At 40.3% G+C, this 23,058-nt stretch overlaps 1 long non-coding RNA gene and 1 pseudogene across 2 annotated transcripts in view; one reads left to right on the top strand and one right to left on the bottom strand.

Moving 5' to 3' along the window:
* Positions 1–11,691: 11,691 nt before the first annotated feature.
* LOC309668025 (lysine-specific demethylase 4D pseudogene) lies at positions 11,692–14,406 on the top strand (annotated as a pseudogene). Its single transcript has one exon. The product of its transcript is annotated as a lysine-specific demethylase 4D pseudogene (transcript).
* A 344-nt stretch (positions 14,407–14,750) lies between these two features.
* The window catches only part of LOC309636703, a 47,478-nt gene continuing 39,170 nt past the window's right edge, over positions 14,751–23,058 (bottom strand). Inside the window, exon 3 of the long non-coding RNA XR_014250151.1 lies at positions 14,751–14,794. This is a non-coding gene — a long non-coding RNA (uncharacterized lncRNA). The remainder of the gene's footprint in view (positions 14,795–23,058) is intronic.

The following is a 23,058-nucleotide window of genomic DNA, read 5'->3' as shown; positions in this document are numbered from 1 at the left end:
AATAGCACTGCTCAGAGCATAGATGGCCAGGTGGCACAGGCCAGAGGTGAGGCCCAAGAGGGAGGGATCAGATCTCAGTTGTTCTGGGGGTCAGGTAGGGAGCAGGGTTTCATCCTAAGGCAAATGGAGAGCGATTGACGGGCTGTAAGAGTAGGATGAAGTCCTCAGATTTATTTTAGGAAGTCACTCCAGCTGCAGAATGGATTGGCAGGGATGAAGGGATGAAAACCTAGGTATGAGAGATGAGGTGGTGAGGACTGCAGGGCTGGAGAAGAGTCGAGTTTGACTCATGTCTTCAAACAGCTTGGAACAGAATTAACCAAACCACTGAAATCCAAGTAGAATGTCATTTTATTCCACATCAGCCAGTATTCTTCCCCTTCAGATCTTTGCTGACAGCTACCGAAAGATGTTGGATTGGCATGGGTGTGAGTGCAGAGGCCTAAGAGGATCTGGTTTGAAACCTCGTCCCCAGGAGAAGAGCATCAGTGGCAAAGAAAAGGGACCAGAGGTGATCAAATGCAGACAGTGAATTATCGCTCATAAAGATGCTGTAAAAGACAGGCTTCCCCTAGAATGAGCTGTCAGCAAAAACTTTAATTAGATCAAGGTACTCCCATGAGATACTGTGTTCTAGAATCGTGGGGTGAGGACATTTGTAATTTGCAAAAGTAAACTCAATATCATCATATAACTTCTCTTTGGAAAGCAGGCAAACAAACAGAAGCTCTCTTGTTTGTACTATAAACTAAAAGGAACTAAAGTAGACAAAATCGCCCTGGCTGTGGGATGTGCAAATGTTCTGTGTTATGTGCATGTTGGTCACTGACAAGGGTCTGGGGAAAAACTCGAATTTGCCGAAGGGGGTGGGGGAGTAGTGGCAGAGATAGTTATGCTTATCAAAGGGGGAGGCAGGGAATAAGAAAGTTTGAAAAACAGTGAATTAAAATCATATAAATGCTTTGGTCATAAAATCTGAGAATTTATTTTTATATTCTGAATTTTTTCAAACACAACATATATATCAAATTTGACATCTATTACTCCAGACTCTGTGGTGGCCAATTGGACCCAGAGATTAAGAAGGGACCCCCCCTGTCCCACGAAGTACATGATCTAGTAGAGAAGACAGACAGAGGAGTGATTAATACCCTTACATGACAAGCAGCATAATAGAGCATGTATAAAGAACATGAGAAACAGAGGAATTGATTTCTAGTTGTTTAATTGTGTTTAGAGTTGACAACATGAATCGACATTGGGGAACATGTATAATCCTAGATAGTAACATAAATATTAAAAAAGCCCATGAAAACCGTAATCCTCACAGTCTGCCATGGAGGACATGGCAGAGGTGTACAAGGGTAAGGAGGACCTGGCGGAGGGACAAGTACCACGTGACCAGGGTCATCAACTCCAGATCAAAGGGGACTCCAAGTCTAGTTGTTACTGTGACATCACACTGTATGTGTCTTGTTTTATTTTTTAATTAAGTAATAAATTTGGTTTCATTTCAGGGCCCAAACATAGTCAACCTTTTCAGGTATTGAAGCCTCCAAGGAATTGGTTCTTAAGCTCCAAAATGTGCTCTTCTGACAATTTCTCTCCTGTTTTATAGGCTCACCTCATGGATTTGCTGTGACTTAGAGGAAAGGCCAGGTCTAGGAAGCAGACGGGCCTGGCTCAAATCTGGCTCAGGACTCACTGATTATGCCATCTTGGACAAGCATCTGAACGCTCTGGTCCAGTTCCCCACGTGGCACACTGAGGAAATAAGATTAAGTAAGAAGATGTGAGTGAAGGCACCCTAGTAGGCACTCTGCTTCTGTCTCAACCACCACCCCAGTCCAAGCTACCATCTCTCATCTGGATCTTTATAAATGTTTTCCTTCATTCATTCTAGGCCACTCCAGTCTGCCCATTTCTGCCCAGAAAGCAAATGTGATTGTGTCTCGGCCATTGAAAGATCAAAAGCCTCAACATGATTTATAGAATATTTCTTTCCAAACTGCAGGACATGAGCCATTAGTGGGTCATAGAAACAACTTTGTGGGTTACCAGCAGCATATTTTTTAAAAGGGAACAAAATAGAACACAACAGAAATACTAGATTGCAATGTCAATTTTAAGCATAAGGATTATTACGTGAAGCTTGCTTTCTCAATATGTGTCTGGTTTTAGTATTTTCTGAGAGATGAAATAAGTGCACCTGTGAAACAAAAAGAGGACAATGGTGGGGGACAGGGAAGGAAGCTATGTACACTTGAAAAAGCTAAGGGGACAGAAATGAGCTGTTAAAAATTAGAAGTTTGATAGGAGAAATGAAAAAGACAATAGAAGTAGGTTTACAAGATAAAGATGAGAAAAAATTTCAGAAGGTAAAGCATAGTCATAAAGGGATAGAAAATTGGAAGAAGAAAAGACACAAAAATTGGAGGTCCGGTCCATGAGGTCTGATATCCAAATACAGGAGTTAATGTACAGAGGGAGAAACTAGAGGAAGTTGTCAAAGAGGTAACTAAAAAGCTTTCATAAAACTAAAGAACCAGAATTTTGAGACGGAAAACATTTAAGAGCACTGGGACAAAGAAAAGCTCCTATAAACTAATAGAGAGGAACACAGCACACTAGGCCTAGGAATCATATTTACATCTCCCTTATTCCTCGTACCACACTCACAAAACAATAAAACAAGTTAATAAAACAAACCCAAAACCCCAGTTAGAATTAAAGGTATAATTAAAATCAAAATTAAAAGTACAATTAACATATAAAAAGGAAAAACCCCATAAGAGAATATTTATCTGTCTCTGGATGGGCAAATAACTTTCTAACTTTCTAAACATAAAGGCCATGAAAGGCATTACAAAGGAAAAGACCGACTCAACATTTTAATATATTAAACTGAAATATATGTGAAAACCATTTAAAATTAAAATTAAATATAAATTAAAGAAATGGCAAACTGGGAAAAATCTATGAACAGATTAAACAAAGGGTTTAATATGGAAAATATTCACATGACAAGTAAAATGTTCATATACTGTGTAAAATATGCAGATAGTCACATAATATATAAAATGTTCATGTAAGTAGATGAGAAAAAACACTAGAACCATATTGGAGAAACATGGGCAAAGGATATGAAGCAATACAAATGGCTAGCATTCATTGAAGAAAAACAAGTCAATCTTAGTTGTAATCTAAGAAGCATAAATTAAAACTTGAGCTACACTTTTTCACCAAAATTTTTCACAATAATTTTCTTACCAAATTATTAAAGATTTTTTTTCAGAGCAAAGTTAATGGTGAGGATGAAAAGTGATATGTTTCTGGAAAGTTTTGGAAATACATGTTAAGGATTTTAAATGTTTAACTCTTGCAATGCAGTAATTCCATTTCTAGTTATCTAATCCAAGGAATTTCATTATTTCACTAATATTTTACCAAATATACTGATCCAGGTACTGAAATATAGGATATTTATAAGGGATTAGTAAAACTTGTGGAAAAGTAAAAACCAAAATAACTGTCCAATAATAGGGGGAAAGTTGAGTCACATATCTCCATCCAATAGAATTTATTCAGCCATCAAATATGATGGTTATAATTATTTTCAATAAACGGTAAGTAGACTTTCTAATGTGAGAAGAAATTTATTAAACACAGCATTTAGATATTGGCTGTCAGCGGAAACAATGGCTAACGTCTGAGGCATTCTGTCAACAATCCTCATTCGAAAGAATAGCTTTGAAATATGCACGGAACATGAAATACAAGAAGGCTTTCCTGCTGTCCTGAAATTGTTGAGCAATCTGTACAATAAGCAATCGGGACAATGGCCACAGTGAGAGGACTTATTAAACTTACTTCACTTCTTACCTTCCCCAGTTTAAAACACACTCACACACACACACACACACACACACACACACACACACCCCAGGAAAGCTTAGTGGAATTATTTTTGAAAGACTCCTAATATCCAGAAATCCATCAAGTCTAATCATTCTGATAAAAATTCTTTCCTTCAATTGTCAGAATTGTCAAGTTTCCTTAGAGGAAGAATTTCTGTGTTACTGGGGATACCAAGAATAAGGGTAAAATGGAAGAGTAACTGAAATGTAAGGGTACTTATTCTCAACTAGTACCTGTGGCTCCAATTGAAAGAAACATGGAGGCGGTTTCACAGTAAAAGCAACCATCTGAGACCCGTAGAGAAGACATTTGCCTGGAGCGCTGAAGGATCACCGTAATTGTACCCAGCAAATTCTGAGAAGTTTTGATTTGAGCACAGAGTTACACTTACAGAATCAGAGTGTTTCCTTTGGATGCTCAATATCTGAAGGTTAATGTGTACCTAGATTATTTATTTTATATAGATGGTAGCCCGGCCGCATACCTCCTAGGATCCTTAGAAATGTAAAAAGGAAATAATTTAGTTTATAAAACAAATACAGGGGCTTCCCTGGCAGTCCAGTGGTTGGGACTCTGGGCTTCCACTGCAGGGGGACGGGTTTGATCCCTGGTCAGGGAACGAAGATCCCACATGCCACGTGGCAAAGCCAACAAAAACAAAAACAAAAGCAAATACTCAACTCAAGGCTTGTTTTACTTGTCTATTAAGAATTCAATAAAAAATGAGGGCCTCTGTGATATTCATAATCAGCATTTTAGGGTTTATTAGGGGAAAGACCCTTAGCATGGTATTTAAATTTTTGACATTAATTTTCCTTGTAAATTGTTTCATCCTTCTCTTTTCATTTCTCTAGAGGAAGTTTTCATATAGAATGAAAAATTTGATTATATATTTATATAGTTTTAAATAAAATCATTATAGAAGAATTTTTAAGATTAAAAATTACAGTGAGATGGGGAGATTATCACATGATACAGGTGACGGGTACTTGTAGATCCTCAGGGTCTAGCTTGAGTGGTGACAGCAATAAGGAGGAGAGGTAGGCAGGCTGGATCCTTGGGTCCTTATAGAAGGAAGGAGAGCACAGGAAGCCTCCCTGGGGTATACAGGTGTCCCTGGGGCCTCACAGTAGACTGTCGTGGGATCCCCTGACATCACCGACTATATGTCTAGGGAGAGGGAGATGTAATAGCCAACGGTAACTAGGATACTGTATTCCCATTCTTAGAAAAAAAGATTTCTAAAGGATGAAGTTAATTTCAGGAGCAAGATGATCAATTTGTACTAAACAAGTTGATTTTCAGGGGCTCAGTGGCCAGTCAAGAAGGAAAAGCAAATCAGAAATGCAGGAGAAAGTCAGTGTTATTAGAGAAAGCTATGGCAATAAATAATATCTTTAAAGAGACAGAGTGTGATACTAAAGAAATCCATGAACAGAAAAAGGAAATTGAAAGGGAGAAATAAAAAGAGTTAAAAGAGAGATGAGAATTGAGCTTTGAAATAAGACTGCATCTGTATAGTGGAAAAAGAAGTGGAACCAAGGAGAAAGAAAAGAACCGGAGAAGACTGTCAGTACCCTAGAGGTCAGAGACATTTTAGGAGGAAGGAGGTGTTCCATCAATCAATGATGTAGAGAGATAAAGTGTAACCCATGGAGGCGCACTTGGGAGACAATGTGATGATTGACAGAGATCAATTTCAGTGGAGAAGTGGGGTCAGAATCAGAAGACGAGAGAGATGAGGAAATGTTTTTGTAAAGGTAGATTATTTTTGCTTATGTTTTGACATGTTCGGTATTGAAAGGAAGGTAAGAGAAAGGATGTAGCTTAAATCAGGAAACAGACTGATGACTGATGATTTAAGTCTTTACAGAGGTGATAGTGATCATTTAATTCACCGTAGTTTTGGAATGCATGGGAGGTGTCAATTTAAGGAGTTTAAATGGCAAGATTAGGTCTGGAGAGGGGGAGTACCTTCTCTTCCCCTGAGATAGGAGAGTAGGGAGAAAGATGGGGTGTAACCAAGAGGAGAGAGACTGCAGTGTGCGCCAAATGATTTTAGTTACTTCTTTTTTAATAAAAATGTTTGGAGTGTGCACCATATAGAGTACCAAGATCCCTTGGAAAATTTGATGATGAACAAGACCTAGACAATGCTCTCAAAGCAGTTTTATATGGAAGATAAGACAAGCCCAAAAATAACTCTAGAGTTTGAGAACACAAGCTATGAAGTTAAATATAAATTTTTCTACACCTCAGTTTCTTCCTCCATAAAATGGGAATACTGAGAGTACCAGCTATGTTTCAAGCATCCCATTCTCTTGCTAGCTCACATTTCCTAGGGTTCTAATAAAAGTATTTCACCTAATGGAGACTTTCAGCCCATGAATCAAGCACTGTTTCATTCTCCATCATTGCCATCATGTTCTCATTTCCTTTTTTACCCAGGATAAATTTACTGGTCCATCATTTTAATCACTCTCTTATCCCTCCATCCAATCCATCAAGACACTTGTTCCTCTCTCCTTGAGATACACATGGCTGGAAAACCCTAACACTGATGAAACCTTACTATTTGCTTTCTTCCCATCTTTTGGGTCCCCTTGTCGATGGAGGCAAATTCCACAGAGTCATACAATATGAGTTCAGGAAACACATCAAGACCAAGGCACACATCGGCTCTGCATTTCCTCAGCGTCTACATGGAGACGCATCCCATGTTGAGGAGGGTTTTGTTCTAGTGGAGGCCCCTTCCCCAGTGCTCTTCCTTCATATAGGCCTTTGAAGTCAGCAACCTTATTAGGAAAGGGAGCTTCGGACTGCTTGGGGAATTAAGCGGCCTAGATATCATGCCAGCCGTTTACAGGAGCTCTCCGGGAAAGCCAGTAGCCCTGTACGTTAGGAGGCGCCTGGGGACCTTGGGCCCTTTTGGATGCTATAGCCCTCCAGTCATGGAAGGAGTCTAGGCTAGCCTATTGTTCAGGCATCTTAGGATGAACATCTAGGGTCATGTTTGAACAATGCTTCTCCTTCATAACAATCTATCCCCAAGACCCTTGAGTGCTCATCAGGTGTCTCTGGAATAGGAAGAGAGAGATTATTTGACTTCCACCCATACTTTAGAGGCTGAGTTAACTGCATTTGTCACACTCCCTCAAGGATGAGCTAGCTTGTCAACCACTTCCCCTCCCCACCATTTATTACCAACAAATTCTATAGAGACCTCGAGATTGTTTCTTTTACCCTTTGACATTAAAGTTGGAAAAAGAGAAGAGTGTTTTAATCCTCCATTACCTACCTTCTGCATGTTCCATGGTGCATGAGGCTCCAGGGCAGAGGTACAGAGAGCTACTACCGCTCACTCAAAGGGCCCCTGCCACCAGTATTCGGGTCTGCAGCAAACATTCCTTTGATGCACTCTTACAAAAGCTACCAGCAGGGGTCACAGAGAGCAAGCCCTTCCTTGGCTATTTTTTTGTCCCTGATCCCAGATCCAAAGGAGAAATGTTTTATGTTGAAGCCAAATTGTGCTGACCTCTTTGGGGAGAGGGCTGGTAGAGGATTGGGCCCCAGTCCCAGCTTCCTCTTGTCTTGAATGGACCCCAGATAAGATATAGGGACCTCGGGCACCTCTTGCAGACCACAGGAGATGTGGGGAGTTTCTATCACTTGGAACAATGGCAGGCAAGCTGATCTTTCAAAGTCTTATTGGGGAGACTACAGGGTGAGGAAGATGAAATGCCTTTGTTCTCTAAAGGCATTTGAGCTCTTCCTCACCGATTTCTTCAGCATGGTTTTCTTCTCCTCTCCCTGGTTCTTGTGCTGACCCAATACTAGTGGTGTTTAATGCCCTGACAACTGTGCTAGCTCCTCCCATTCTGGCAGTTTTCCCAGGGAAATCCCTCTGTAACTAAAAGGACCCTGAAATTTGTATAACCGTTAGATCCCATATATTTTCTTGTAAGAAATCTTAAAGGAAAAATTTCAGGCAAAATACCTGTGTTTTGTGGGCTGATAACTTTAAAAAGGAGGCCTTTTAGTAGACAGTTGGAAGAGCCAGTTGGATTCCACTGTGATGCAATCAGGAATGTTGGAGTTACCATGGCGCTGATGTGAGTATATCTGGAAGAGATACATGGGTACTGACCAACAGTTCAAGTTTCATTTGGAAATGTTTTGTTGAGACAGTACCTGTTTTCCTGGAAGGAAAATCGTCTCTACTTTTATCCAAAGCAAGACAATCAGAGGAGAGTTCCCTGAAAAGGTGATGTTTGGGCTGAGGCTTGAGAGTTGCCTGGGTGCAAAGACCATCAGACAAGAGTATACCGGCATTTTTTGAGACACAGGCAGGAATGTGTTTGGAATGAGAGAGCAAGGAGCAGGGTAGAAAGGGGTGAGGTCCAGAGGTGATGGTGGGCCAGATCACTTAGGGACTTTTCGGACATTCGGAGGATTCTAAGTGGGGTGGAATAGGTGCGCCTGAAGTTTGAGGACAGGGGAAAGTGAGAGAGAATATTTGAAGGGTGGAAATTAGGGGCGCTTAAGAGGATTAGGAAACAGTAATAAGGGAGCACTTGAAATTGGGTTAATGAGATAGTTTGCTTTGGTTATTTTTTTGTTTTCTTATTTGTACACATATATTTTCTGTCCTAAATCATAACTATTACATTTGCTCTACACAGTTCAAGTTGAAAGTGGAGTGTACATGGTGAGATTTTTTTTCACATTGTTTTCAATATGTTTTTTTTCTTTTCACACACACACACTGTATTTTATTTTTATAAGGGATCAATAAACTGCCACCAAGCATTGTAAATGGATGACCACAACAAAAGCAACGATTGCAATTACCCAACACGAAACTCACTCATACTATGTCATAATATTGACATTCAGTCCAGTAATCCTCCACTGTAACAACTCCTTTACTTGGCAGTGGAAATTGATTTGTATATTTTTTGCCTCTGAGTCCTTGTGGGATTTCTTGTTTTTTTAATTCCAACAGAAAGTCACAAAAATTAAATCATCCTCATAAGTTGACTCAGTCCCACCTAATTAATTGTTTTTTCATCTTGATCTTTTGTTAGCACTTTTATGAATTCATCAGTTTTCCATTAGTGTTCTGAACATGCTTATTCATTCAGTTCAGCAGTATAGTCAGTTACCAGAAACCTGTACTTGTCAGAGTCTTTTCCATGAATTTCTTGAAGATGAAACCCTTTTATAGGAACATTTTTGCAAAAGCATCAGAGTACACCCAGAACTGTCTGTAAATGACAAAAGACTTGAAAATGACCACGGTTAAAGATTGGATGAAAGTTCATAATAATGCAATTGACAAGGAAATTTTGTTATTTCTGAGATATACATTTTAAAGTAATAACTAGAATTATGACTTAGAACATTAGACCAGAAGATATAAGATTTCTGGAAATTTCATGTAATGTCTGAAACCTTTATATTAACATATTTCCATACAAATAACCCAAAAAAAGTTTAGTATTAGTTGTTTTTTGTTTGTTTGTTTGTTTTTTTATACTGCAGGTTCTTATTAGTCATCAATTTTATACACATCAGTGCATACATGTCAATCCCAATCGCCCAATTCAGCACACCACCACCCACACCCCGCCGCGGTTTTCCCCCCTTGGTGTCCATACGTTTCTTCTCTACATCTCTGTCTCAACTTCTGCCCTGCAGACCGGTTCATCGGTACCATTTCTCTAGATTCCACATACATGCGTTAATATACGATATTTGTTTTTCTCTTTCTGACTTACTTCACTCTGTATGACAGTCTCTAGATCCATCCACGTCTCAACAAATGACTCAATTTCGTTCCTTTTTATGGCTGAGTAATATTCTATTGTATATACGTACCACCACTTCTTTATCCATTTGTCTGTCGATGGGCATTGAGGTTGCTTCCGTGACCTGGCTGTTGTAAATAGTGCTGCAATGAACATTGGGGTGCATGTATTTTTTCAATTATGGTTTTCTCTGTGTATATGCCCAGTAGTGGGATTGCTGGAGCATATGGTAATTCTATTTTTAGCTTCTTAAGGAACCTCTATACTCTTCTCCATAGTGGCTCTATCTATTTACATTCCCACCAACAGTGCAAGAGGGTTCCCTTTTCTCCACACCCTCTCCAGCATTTGTTCTTTGTAGATTTTCTAATGATGCCTATTCTAACTGGTGTGAGGTGATACCTCATTGTAGTTTTGATTTGCATTTCTCTAATAATTAGTGATATTGAGCAGCTTTTCATGCTGATGCATCTCTTTTTCCTAACTTGAATGAGAATGTTACTTTTGTTTCACTATTAAGAATGATCCTTGCTATTTTTTACCTTGAAATTCTTTATCTTACAAAAAAAAGCTTCTCTTGATGCTTTGCAAGTAAGAATTTTAAAATCATGAATGGATTTTCCATTTCATCAAATGCTTTTTTGGTACCTATAAGATGATGATATTTTTCATTTACTTTGTTAATATTCTGAATTTTATCTTTAAATTTTCCAATGTTCAATCATCCTTGCATTCTATTTGGTCATGATGTATTATTCTTTTACTATCTTGCTGCATTTCATTGGATAACATTCCATTTTATGCTTTCCTCTATGCTTATAAACAAAAATGGCCTGTAGCTTTATTTTTTATTGTCCTTTGTTCGTTTGGCTATCAGAGAGCAGAATAGCCTCATCTGAGTAGCTTTCCAACTTTTTCTATACTCTGAAGCAATTTGCACAATAAGAGTTAACTGTTTCTTGAAAGTTTTCTAGATTCACATGCAAAATGATGTGTCTCCTGGACTTTCAGGGGTCATACTTTGAACCAGCTTCTTATACTGGGGTGTTATTCAAGCTTTCTGGTGCTTCTTGCATCCATTTTGGATATGTTTCCTCTCCAGACATTTATTCTTTTCTCTTATCTTTTGAAAATGTTGCTGTCAAGTTTCTCCTAAGATTCTCTTTCGAGATTTTAAAAATTCTTTTGTGCACTATTTCATTCCTAGTGGTTTATTTTCCCCTTCTTTCTTATGCTCGGTTATGCCCATGGTGTATTGCTATCATTAATTTCTTCCAAGAATATTTTTGGTCATCAGTGCTCTGTCTCGTATGTGTTTTCTTTCATTAATTTTGTCTTTATTCTTTGTTATTTTTTTACTCCTACCCCTTCTTTCTCTTCTTCTATTTTATAGCTTCTTCAATTGAATGTTTAGTTCATATATTTTCAATCACCCTTCTTTTTCCTTTTGGTACAATGAAAGATATCATTCTGTTTTAATGCTTTTCACCCTAAACTATAATTTTAAATTTATCTAAATAATTTAAATACATTAAAACAAATTTATTTCACAGAAATTTGTGAAAATCATCATAACGTGATGAATTATAGCAATGAGCCATTCTGATGGGTGTGTAACCAGCACCTGGGTTCAGAATAGAATATTCACATTAATCTAGACACTTCCTCACACCCCCACTCACAACCTCTCTCTTTCACAAAGGTAGCCACTACTCTGACTTCTAACATAGATTACATTGGTACCAAAAAATATCATCATCTTATAGGTACCTTTTTATCTTTATATAAATGGAAGCATAGAATAGGTATTCTTTTGAGTCCAGATAATTTTGCTCAGTATTATGTTTATAGAATTATTCTTATATTTTCATGTAGTTCTTGTTTATCTTCATTTCTGTATTATATTCCATTGTATGAATATACTACAGTGTACTTATCCATTCTAATGTTGACTGGCATTTGAGTTGTTTCCAGTGTTTGGCTTCTGAAATCATGTTGTTCTGAACACTCTTGGACTTGACTTTCATTGCACAGACATACACATATCCTAGGCATGAATCATAGCACATGGGTAAGTTCAATTTTAGTGGATACTGTCCAAATAGTTTTTCAAAGTGAATGGAACGATTTCCATTCTCCTTACTAGAGTACAAGAATTTCCATTGTTCACAACAACACCATTTCTTGTATTGTCAATCTTATGAAATTTTAGCCTTTATTTGAATATGCAATTATAGTCCATGGTGGTGTTTTCTTTGTAGTTCCCGAGTAAATATTTCCAAACATTAGTTTTCAACCTGTCTCTATTCTTTTTTTTTTTAGGTTTTTTGTTCAATACTGCCCTGAAGACACTACATTTGGGATACCCAGCCAGGGCTGGGTGATTCACTAGATCTCAAGAGGACAGAGCCAAGTGTCAACCAAGGACATCACAGACTTGCAGGCTCAGCCAGCACCAGTCCTGAGCAAGGCTTCTGCCCAGCGTGGAGTCCCCTGGAGAATCAGCAAGCCTAAGAAATATTATCAACTCATTGCATTAAAGTCTACTGGGGGTTCCTGCTGATATACTCCAACCCATTTTTGAAAAAGTACTGTTTCCCAGCATCTTCACCTATCCAGAACATAAATCAAAACTTGGGAGTTTCCTGCTTATTAATGAAAGCTATGACGTCTAAGTCCAACTGGGCCCAGAACCCAAGTTGTAGAATAATGGTATTTCATCCAACCAAAGAAGAGTTTAATGATTTCGATAAATACATTGCTTATATGGAATCCCAAGGTGCACACCGAGCAGGCGTGGCGAAGATCATTCCACCCAAGGACTGGAAAGCCAGACAGACCTATGATGATATCAATGACATCTTAATAGCCGCTCCCCTCCAGCAGGTGACTTCTGGGCAGGCAGGTGTGTTTACTCAATACCACAAAAAGAAGAAAGCCATGACCCTGGGTGAGTACCACCACTTAGCAAATAGTGAAAAATACCGGACTCCAGCACACTTTGATTTTAAGGAGCTGGAGCGAAAATATTGGAAAACACGCCTCTACGATTCACCAGTATATGGTGCGGACGTCAGTGGCTCCTTATTCGATCAAAACACGGAGCAGTGGAACCTTGGACACCTGGGAACCCTTCAGGACCTGCTGGAGCAGGAGTGCGGAGTGGTCATCGAAGGCGTCAACACCCCCTACCTGTACTTCGGCATGTGGAAGACCGCCTTCGCCTGGCACACGGAGGACATGGACCTTTACAGCATCAACTACCTGCACTTCGGGGAGCCCAAGACTTGGTACGCGGTGCCCCCGGAGCACGGCCGGCGCCTGGAACGCCTGGCCAGGCAGCTGTTCCCGGGCAGCGCGCGGGGCTGTGAGGCCTTCCTGCGGCACAAGGTGGCTCTCATCTCGCCCACGGTCCTCAAGGACAACGGCATCCCCTTCGATCGGATCACTCAGGAGGCTGGAGAGTTCATCGTGACCTTTCCCTATGGCTACCACTCTGGCTTCAACCATGGCTTCAACTGCGCGGAAGCCATCAATTTCGCCTGCCCGCGCTGGATCGATTATGGCAAAGTGGCCTCGCAGTGCAGCTGCGGGGAGGCCCGGGTCGCCTTCTCCATGGACGCCTTCGTGCGCATCCTGCAACCGGAGCGCTACGAGCTGTGGAAACGCGGGCAGGACCGGATCGTGGTGGACCACAGGCAGCCCACGGCGCCGGACAGCCAGGTCCTGAACGCCTGGAGGGAGGTCCGCGCGTCCCTGGGAGCCGCTCTCGCCACGAGGCACCACCTGCCCCGCCGCGCTCTGCGCCCCCGTAGGGCTGTAGCCGCGGGCGGTGAGACCCGCCACCGAGTCCCTGTGCGTGCTGTGTCCCGGCGCCCCTCGCCGGCCCGGGGTTCTTGCTCTGCCGCCCAGTTCAGGGACGCGGCCACCAGCACCTCCGCGGAGCCCGGCCTGACCCAGCCGCCGACCCAAGGTCCAGCCGCCCCGGATCGCCACCCAGCTGGAAGATGTGGCCCTCGTCGTCGTCCTTGGGAACAGGGCACTCAGGAGCCAGCTGCTCCCCCCAGGGCTAAGAGGAGGCTTTCGGTAGACACAGCTCAGGACCCAGAGGCTCAGCCCCTGCCTGTGGATGCACCCTCGCCGGACAGCGCCGCCCCGCTCAGCCCTGGGCTCCAGCATCCCGCCACGGCTTCTGGCTGTGGTTGTGGCCCTGTCCCCTAAGCCCAGGGGATGCCTTTCTACCCCACTGCTCTTGCGTGGGGATCCTTTGAGACTGGTCATATTTCCATTTCAGAGCTTTGGGTATTTGCAGGTCACTAGCCTTGCGTGAGAGTGCCTCCTGTGCTGCCGCTGGACGTGCTGGGTCCGTGGTGTTTACCAAATTCTCCAAAGTTTGTTCTTCCTTCCAGATCCTGGAATCGTTGGACACTGCTAACTCCTGTGTCACAAACTGAGGTTTCATGCACTGGACACTCTAGTATCTCTGGGAACTAGGTCCTGCTGAGGTCGCCAGAGCCCAATCTACCTCACACTCCCATCCTGTGGGCCAGCTCTGGATGCTGCTGAACTTCTAAAGAACCCTGGGCTTTGATTACTCTCCAGTCTCTCTCCTTTTCCTCTTCCCCCTTCCCTTCCCGCTTTTCTTGCCAAACTAGGCCCTTTTGACCAATTAGGTCAGTAGAGACTAAGATAATAATTGATAATCTCTCCGAGTCTTTGATGTATTAAAATGTGTTCTCTGCCAGTATGGTAACCAGAATGTTAAAATCTGAGTTTATTAAATATATTAAAGGTAACCAGAATGTTAAAATCTGACTTTATTTTTTGTGTTGTTTAGTCAGTCAACTGAGAGGTGGTCGTTTTTCCTGCACTTTTCTTAATAATTATATCAAAACATTTCAAGCAAAACTTATTTTTATGAGCTTGTTCCCTTGAGTGATGTTGGTGAGTGAGTTTGGGGTTGATGTTGGGTTCCAGCTGGCTGGCTGGGTTGGGGGATTTGATTTGCAGCCCTATCTGAAGGATGACTTGGTGGAAATCACCTGGCACTTGGCTGATCCAAGTTGCTAGGAGAGATGAGCAAACAGAGGACAAAAAGTGCCAGCATGTGAAAATCTTCTCTGCAAGTCTCCACTGCCTTCTCAATGCTGTATGTATATTTCACAAGGTTAAGTCATTGACACATCCCAATAAACCAATCCACAAATAAAGGAACAAGACAATTTCAAGTGGGCATGGTTCTGTGAAGAGATGAAAGGGGATGGGATGCTAGTGCAGAATGGGCAGTGTGGTTCCGGTGGTCAGGGAATACTTCGTAGAGCAGGAGACCTTTCTGAGTCCCAAATGACAAGAAGGAAGGTCCAGAGCTGATTTCCACTTGGATGAAACAGCAAGTGTAACAGCCCTAACATAGACCTTGGTGTTTTTGTGTGGCTAGAGAGGAAGCTCATTTGTGTCTGGGGCACTGAGAAGGGAGAGGCAGGGTCCAGGGTATGCAGGACCTTGTAGCTCATGTGAAATATTTGAGTTTTTTTCAACTTGAAATGAGAAGGCATTGGAAGTTGAAAACAGCACTTGACATGATATAATTTGCACAGTTAACTAATCACCTTAATTGTTCTGTGGACCCCTTGGGGGCAGGAGAAGTAGTTAGAACATCTAAGTAATACAGGTGAGAATTGATGGTTACTGACTTAGGCCATAGTGTTGAAAATGCACAGAAGTGGCCAAAGTCAGAATCAATTTTGGAAATTGAACATGATAGTTTGGATGCAGAAGGAAACACTTCAGAGAATCAAACCACATCTCTCTTCCCTCCAGCTCTCCCCTACAGAATTTCAGTAAGAATCTGGAATTTGAAGCACTATGTAAGACTACAGGCAGGACTAATGAAAAAGTAAGGCTTCTTTGAAGTTCTGATTGAGGAGTAGCAAAAGCCCACGTCTCATCCCTATCACCATGCAGCTAGGCAACACTGTGGTAGTAGAGTCTGTGGAAAACTGAAGCTGAGAGACTGCACTCAGGCTCCTCAGTGGAGGATGGCAGTGAGATGCTTGGCTGGAAAGATGATTAAGCCCTGTATTGAGATGGTGGAAGCACATGATGGAAGCAGACTGGAATTACTGGGAAGGCAGCAGCCCTGGAGAGCAACTGGACCATAGTAGATCTCATATGAGCAAGGAGTAAACTTTCATGTGATAAGTAACTGAGAACTTAAGGGCTTTTGGTCCTTTCATTTAGGTCAGTTGTGGATATGGCAGTGCAGAGAAATAAGGGAACTCTGAAAAGTCTCTATGAAGACAGTAGCCTGGCTCATATTGCTATTTTAAATTTTAGAAACTGAAATTTTCCTTGTCATATTTCAGGGATATCACAATCTCTTCCCGGCAGATACACGCTCCAAATAACCTAGGATAACAAAATTGGGGGTTTTGAAGGCCAAGAGACAAAAATAAACTTCAGAAAATATTTCTTCCACTATACTCCTTATGTATTCACCCAGTTTTATAATTTAAACAAAATTTCCTTTGCCCAATAAAGAGTAGCAATGTTAAAAATACAGTTTAGTTTTACCAGTAGACTGGTTCCTAAATTAGTCTTCTTGACCTAAGTAGGCATTTCTCAAAAGAAGATATACAAATGGCCAACAGGCCCATGAAAAGATGCTCAACTTCGCTAATTATTAGAGAAATGCAAATCAAAACCACAGAGGGGTATCACCTCACACCTGTCAGAATGGCCATCGTCAAAAAGTCTACAAATAATAAATGCTGGAGAAGTGTGGATGAAAGGGAACCATCTTACACTTTCGGTGGGAATGCAAATTGGTTCACCACTATGGAAAACTGTATGGAGGTTGCTTAAAAACACTAAAAATAGGGCTACCATATGATCCAACAGTCCCATTCCTAGGCGTATATCCGGAAAAGGCGAAAAGTCTAATTCAAAAAGATACATGCACCCCAGTGTTCATAGCAGCCTTATTTACAATAACCAAGACATGGAAACACACCAAGTACCCATCAACAGATGATTGGTTTAAGAAGAAGAGGTATATACATACCGTGGAATATTACTCTGCCACAAAAAGATGAAATATTGCCACTTGCAGCAGCATAGATGGACATAGAGAATATCATACTAAGTGAAGTAAGTAAGACAGAAAAAGACAAATAGAGCACTTATATGTGTTATCTAAAAAACAATACAAGTGAATCTATATACAAAACAGAAACAGAGTCACAGACATAGAAAACAAACTTGTGGTTAGCTAAGGGGAAAGGGAGCAGGGGAGGGATAAATTAGGGGTATGGGATTAACAGATACACACGACTGTACAGAAAACAGATAAGCAACAAAGATTTGCACAAAAAATCAAAACAAACAAAAACAAAACCAAAAAAACCCAAGGATTTGCTATATAGCACAGGGAACTGTATTCGATATCTTGTAATAATCTATTATGAAAAATAATCTGAAAAAATATGTATATAACAATCACTTTTCTGTACACCTGCGACTAACACAATATTGCAAATCAACTATACTTCCATTAAAAAAAAAATTAGGCTTCTTGAAAGGATCAGGAGCTGGGGGTGGTAATGAAGGGGGTTCATCCAGCAACTGTATTGAAAATTCTATTTTATTTCAAGTCAACTGGCACACTCAATTTGGATACTCACAATCTGGACCACTCTTCTCAGGAAAAGATGCCCAGATCCAGCTGTTCTTCCATGTCCAGTAAGTTGTTGCTATACTTAATCTTGGAAAAGCAAGGGACATTGACAATGACAATTAAATAAAGGCAAGGATAGAGCCATCTTCGTTCTTACTGCCACGATCTCTCCTAGGCCTCTCTCCACTTCTGAGAAATAACAATCACAAGTCCAGTGTATATTCATCAAGTTTGTAGACAAAAGGCTACGAAACCGAAAGTAGTATGTCGTGTGGTTTTAACAACATACCCCCACCATCACCTTTTAAAAAAGTCAATATTACAGTTACAAGATCTAAAGACTTTCCTATCTATAGTCCCTAGTTAGTTCAACAAAGTCCACTAGATCTGGGTAATTTATTTTATTTTATTCGTTCTGCTGCTGATGGACAATAGGGTTATTTGCAAATCTTTGTTATTTCGAACTATGCTTTACAGAGCAGCTTTGTATATAGGATTCCTGGGTTGTATTTATGTTCACTTTTAACTTTTTAGAAAAAGCCCGCTTGCCCTCCAATTTCCACCTCTATTGGCAGTGTGGGAGAGATTTGGTTTCTCCATATCTTGACCCACTTTTTATATTGTCAGACCTAATCAAAATGGGCAGAGAACAGCTTCTCTGATTGCTAGTAATCCTGCACATCTTCTTGTATTTATTGGCCATTTGGATTTCCTCTTTTCTGAATTACCTACTCTAAAGCTCTACCTACTTTTTTTGGTTTGACTATTTTTTCTTGTTGTTATGTAGAAGTTATGTGATATTCAGGATACTAATTCATTGTCTATTTCATGTATGATGACAAACTTCTCCTAGACTGTAAGTTCTTTTAATTTTTTACGTCATAGTATTAGTCAGGGTTCTTCAGAGTAATAGAACCGATAGGAGATATATGTATAGCTCTTAGTAGAGGAACTCATTCATTTGGTTATGGAGGCTGAGGAATCCCACGATCTGTCAGGTAGGCCGTCTGCAAGATGGAGAACGGGGAATATGGTTGAGTCTGGGTTCGAAAGCCTGGGAACCTGGAGTGCCCATGTCAGATGTCCCAAAGCAAGGGAAGACGGATGCGTCTGCTCAAGCAGAGAGAGTAAATTCACCCCTACTCTGCCCTTTTGTTGAATTTGGGCTCTCAGTGGTTTGGGTGATCAACCTGCAGTGGTGAAGGCGCTCTTTACTCAGTCTACTGATGCAAGTGCTAATCTCTTCCCGGAAGAGCCATGCAGAACACACAGAAGTGATGCTTTACCAGCTATCTGGGCATCTCTTAGCCCAGTCTACATGTGAAATTAACCATCACAGTCATTAGTTTGGAATCATTTAAATATATCAGACGTTCCCATCATGGTGCTTTTGGTTCTTTAAGCCATCGTTCCACCCTGAGTTCATACAGACCTTCTTCAATATTTTCTCTTAAAATTCTGTGTTGTCTCCATCTGTAATGCACCTCAAATTTATTTATGTAAGTGGTATGAGGTCAAGCTCCAATCCTACCCACCCCCCAAAATAGTGCCAATGCCACTACCACATATTGAATAGCCCATCCTTCCCCATTGGTTTGCTACGCTACCTCCATCGTAGGCAGACTCCCACATATCCATGTGTCTGTGTCTGGCCTCCCTATTCTGTATGCAGATACATTTGTCCATTGCAGCTCAAATACCACAGTTCGGTAGAGGAGAAATCACCCCTCTTTGTTCTTCTTTTAAGGAATCATCTTGGGATTCTTATTTGAATACTTCCCTACTTACTAGATCTGTCACCTTGAGCAAGTTTCTTAATATCTCCTTGATGCGGTTTCCTCATATGAGAAATAGGGTTCCTAGGATTTCCCTTATACGGTCATTATGAAGATAAGGCATAAATAAATTATTTTATGCAGAGTGCATTGAACAGTGTCTGGCATTAGATAGTCACCATATATTAGCTATTTTTAATAATGTTTGTTCTGTTAAAGGTACAGAGAAACTTCTGTGGATCAAAAACAATGAAAAAGAGAGGGAAAAGACAAATCAAAGAGTGAGAACAGATATCGCGTTACTCATACCCAGTAAAGAAGTAATAAGCAGAACATATAACTACTACCAAGACAGACAACCCAGCAGAAAAATGGACACAATACTTGATGAGGCACTTCCTGAAGGGGCACCTCCAATCAGACAATAATCATCAGAAAATTGGTTCACTCCTATTAGGAACCAAGTAAATGCAAATCATTATGAGGTGCCCCTGTTCCCTCACCTGATCGGCTAAAACTGTAAAGGCAGAAAATCACCAAAGGTTTGCAAAAGTGAAGGGCGATGAACACCCTTGCACGCAGCTAGTGCGTAAACTGGTAAAATGTGTGGAAAACATCTGGCAACTTGCAGTTTACATATTCTATGGCCAGTATAGGCGTCAGGGAAGTTTCAGAGCAACGCTGTTTGTAAGAGGCCAAAAGTGGAAACAACCCAAAGCCCCATCTACAGTAGAAAGTTTATATGGTTGAATACTTTACAGCCCTGAAACAGAAAAGTCCAGCTGCATGCAACGGCGTAAATGATGAAAAATTACACCAAAAATACACTAAAGTACATAAATACATTTGTGTTTCTTCATGGTTATATAAAGTTTTCAAAAATGGACAGAGTTTTAATTTTATAATGTTTACCAAAATTACTACGTGAATAGTTAGGATAAGGTCAGTGTAGGAGGCAGAAGGGGCTGTAATCTGGGAAAAAGAGCACAAGTCAGGCAGCCAGGTGCCTGGCAATGTTACATTTTTTGACCTGGGTAGTGGCTCCACTTCTGTTCACTCTATAGTTATTTGCTGAAGTGTACATTTATGCTTTACAGATTTCTGTGAACACTTTATATTTCATAATTTAAAATATTTTTAAAAGTGCTCTAAAAAATTGTCACATAGTGGTTCATAGAATCATTTGGTTTATAGTGTGTTGTATTGTAGACTGTTTCCAAAACTCAGATTATGTTTCTAATTTTTTTCATTCTAATATTATTTATTGATGCCGTCTCCTGTTTATTTATTATTTACAATATTATATTTAGTAATACGTAAGTTTTTGGACAGTTTTAGACTTACAAAACATTGAGCACGTGGATCAGGGAGTATTGACCCGACCCCACTCACATGTCCCCCTATTAGTAACATCTTACTTCCCATGGTGTATTGATTACAATTAATGAACCAATGTCAATATGTTATTGTCTACTAAAGGCTATCATTGGTTCAGATTTCTTTACCTTTTACCCAACGTCCTTTTTCTGTTCCAAGATCTCATCTAAAATGTCAAATTACATTTAGTTTTCATGTCTCCTTAGGTTTCTCTTGGCTGTAACAGATTCTCAGACTTTCCTTGTTTTTGACCAAAAGTTTGTATAGAAACCTGACAGTTTGGGGGAATACTGGTCAGGTATATTGTAGGATGCCCCTCTAGTGGAATTTGATGCTTTTCTTATGATTATCTTGGGTTTCTGTATTTTTTTTGGAGTAGGATTACTGGGAGAATTTTATCACATTTCAATCACATCATACCAAGGACCTATACTATCAAAGTAATTTATGACTTTTTTTTTTTTTGGCCACGTCTTGCAGTTTGTGGGTTCTTAGTTCCCTGGCCAGGGATCGAACCTGGGCCCTAGGCAGTGAAAGTGCGGAGTCCTAACCCCTGGACTGCCGGGGAATTCCCAGTTTATGACTCTTGATGTTGACCTGGTTAAAATGGTGTTTGGCAGGGCCCTCCTCTATAAAATCACTGCCCCTCCCCGACTCCCATCCCCGATTGCCACTCTGCACCTGCTTCTCACGCTAAGGGAGCACTCCCTTCCTGTAACAGGGAGGACTATATAATTTATTAACCAGTTCTTTATTTTTTACGTAACAGACTTCTATTTTATTAATCATTTATATTTTTGTATATGGTTGTTTCTCTTTTGTTTTTTGAATTGTTCTATCAATTTTATCTTTTTTTTCTTTCAAAAAATTCTGAGGTATTTTGGTTTAGTTCTTACTAACTACTTGCATACAACTAAAAATCAATAGATTTTTAGCTCTTATATGGATATTGTTGTATATGTTATGTGGGTATTCATTTTAAAATAAATATGGTTGTGTTCAGTTTTTTGATTATTGACTTTCAATTTTATTTCATGATTGAAATAAAAGATTGATCAAGATGGTACTCAATATGTTGATTCTATGGAATTTTTATTGAGATTTATTATGTGGTCTTACAGTGGTAAATGTTTGTAAATGTTTTATATGTGTTGAAAAACATTTTGCTATGTGGTTGCTGCAGGTAATATAATCAAAGTTGTTAAATTTATTGTTTAAACTTTTATAACATTATTAATTTTCTTCTCTCCTCGTCTATCAGTTTCTGGGAGAATGGTGTTTGAAAAAAAAACCTCCCACCATGATTGCAAATATGTCAGTTTTACCTTATAATTCTCAGTCTTTGTGTTCTGTGTCTCAGCGCTGTGTGTTTAGGTGCGTAAAGTGCATCACTGTAATCTTTCCCGTGAGTTTTTCTTTTTGATAACTATAAGCTGTCCTTCTTTTACCTTATAAATACATTCGATATTAATTGCTGCTAGACCAGGTTTCTTTTGTTTAATATTTGCTTGGTTTGACTTTCCCACTCCTTTTATTTTCAACCTCTTAGCTTGCTGTAAGATTGGTTTAAAAAATCAAAAGGGCGCAGACAAAGTGGGCTGACCAAGCAGAGCAATTGCCGATGATTGGTGCTGATCAAATTATACCTTTGCCCAGGTAGAAAGCCAGAGCCATCAGGACATGGGTCTGCATTTGGAGGCCAGCTGCCCAGAGAACACTGTCTCTCTCTCTGGGTCCTTGAATATCTCCAACTGGAATCAGGATTTTGTTGGTAGAAGGTAGGTCACTTTATTTCTGTAATTTGTGCTTATGAGCAAAAGAGTTATTTTCCTACCAGAAGTTTTAAAAAATGACACTATTTATCCATATAGAGAGAGAGAGAGAGAGCGAGAGAGAGGGAACTATACTTTGGGATATCCTTTCCTTGAGTTTTTTTTTTTTTTTTTTACAATTCTGTAGCATTTAATACGTTCACAGCGTTGTGCAACCATCAATATTCTCTAGTTCCAGAACATTTTCATCATCCCAAAAGGAAACCCACACCCATTAGCAGTCACTCCCTATTCCCCCCAGCCCCTGGCAACCAATAATCTACTTTCTGTTCCTGTGAATTTGCCTATTCTGGACATTTCACTTAGATGCAATCATACAATGTGTGGTCTTTGTGTCTGGCTTTCGCTCAGCACAATGTTTCTAAAGTTCATCCATGTTGTAGCAGGTATTTAGTACTTAATTCATCTTTAAGGCCAAATAATATTCCATTGTGTTGATAGTCCGCATTTTGTGTATCCATTCAGCTGTTTATGAGCACTTGGGCTGTTTTCACATTTTGGTGATTGTGAACAGAAGCACATGTACCTTTACATCTGCATCTTGTTGTCATCTGTGGGCCCCTCTGAGGGCAGCTCTCTGCGAATGTTGGGCTGTGAGCAGGTCTTCTGGCATCTACCACACCTCCCAACCCACCCCAGCCCAGGGGACCTTTGTGTGGTCTGGGGGGGCT

The sequence above is a fragment of the Balaenoptera physalus genome (genome assembly GCF_965194825.1).
Source record: "Balaenoptera physalus genome assembly, chromosome: 10".
Taxonomy (NCBI): Eukaryota; Metazoa; Chordata; class Mammalia; order Artiodactyla; family Balaenopteridae; genus Balaenoptera; species Balaenoptera physalus.
This window is presented reverse-complemented; position numbering and strand designations above follow the sequence as displayed.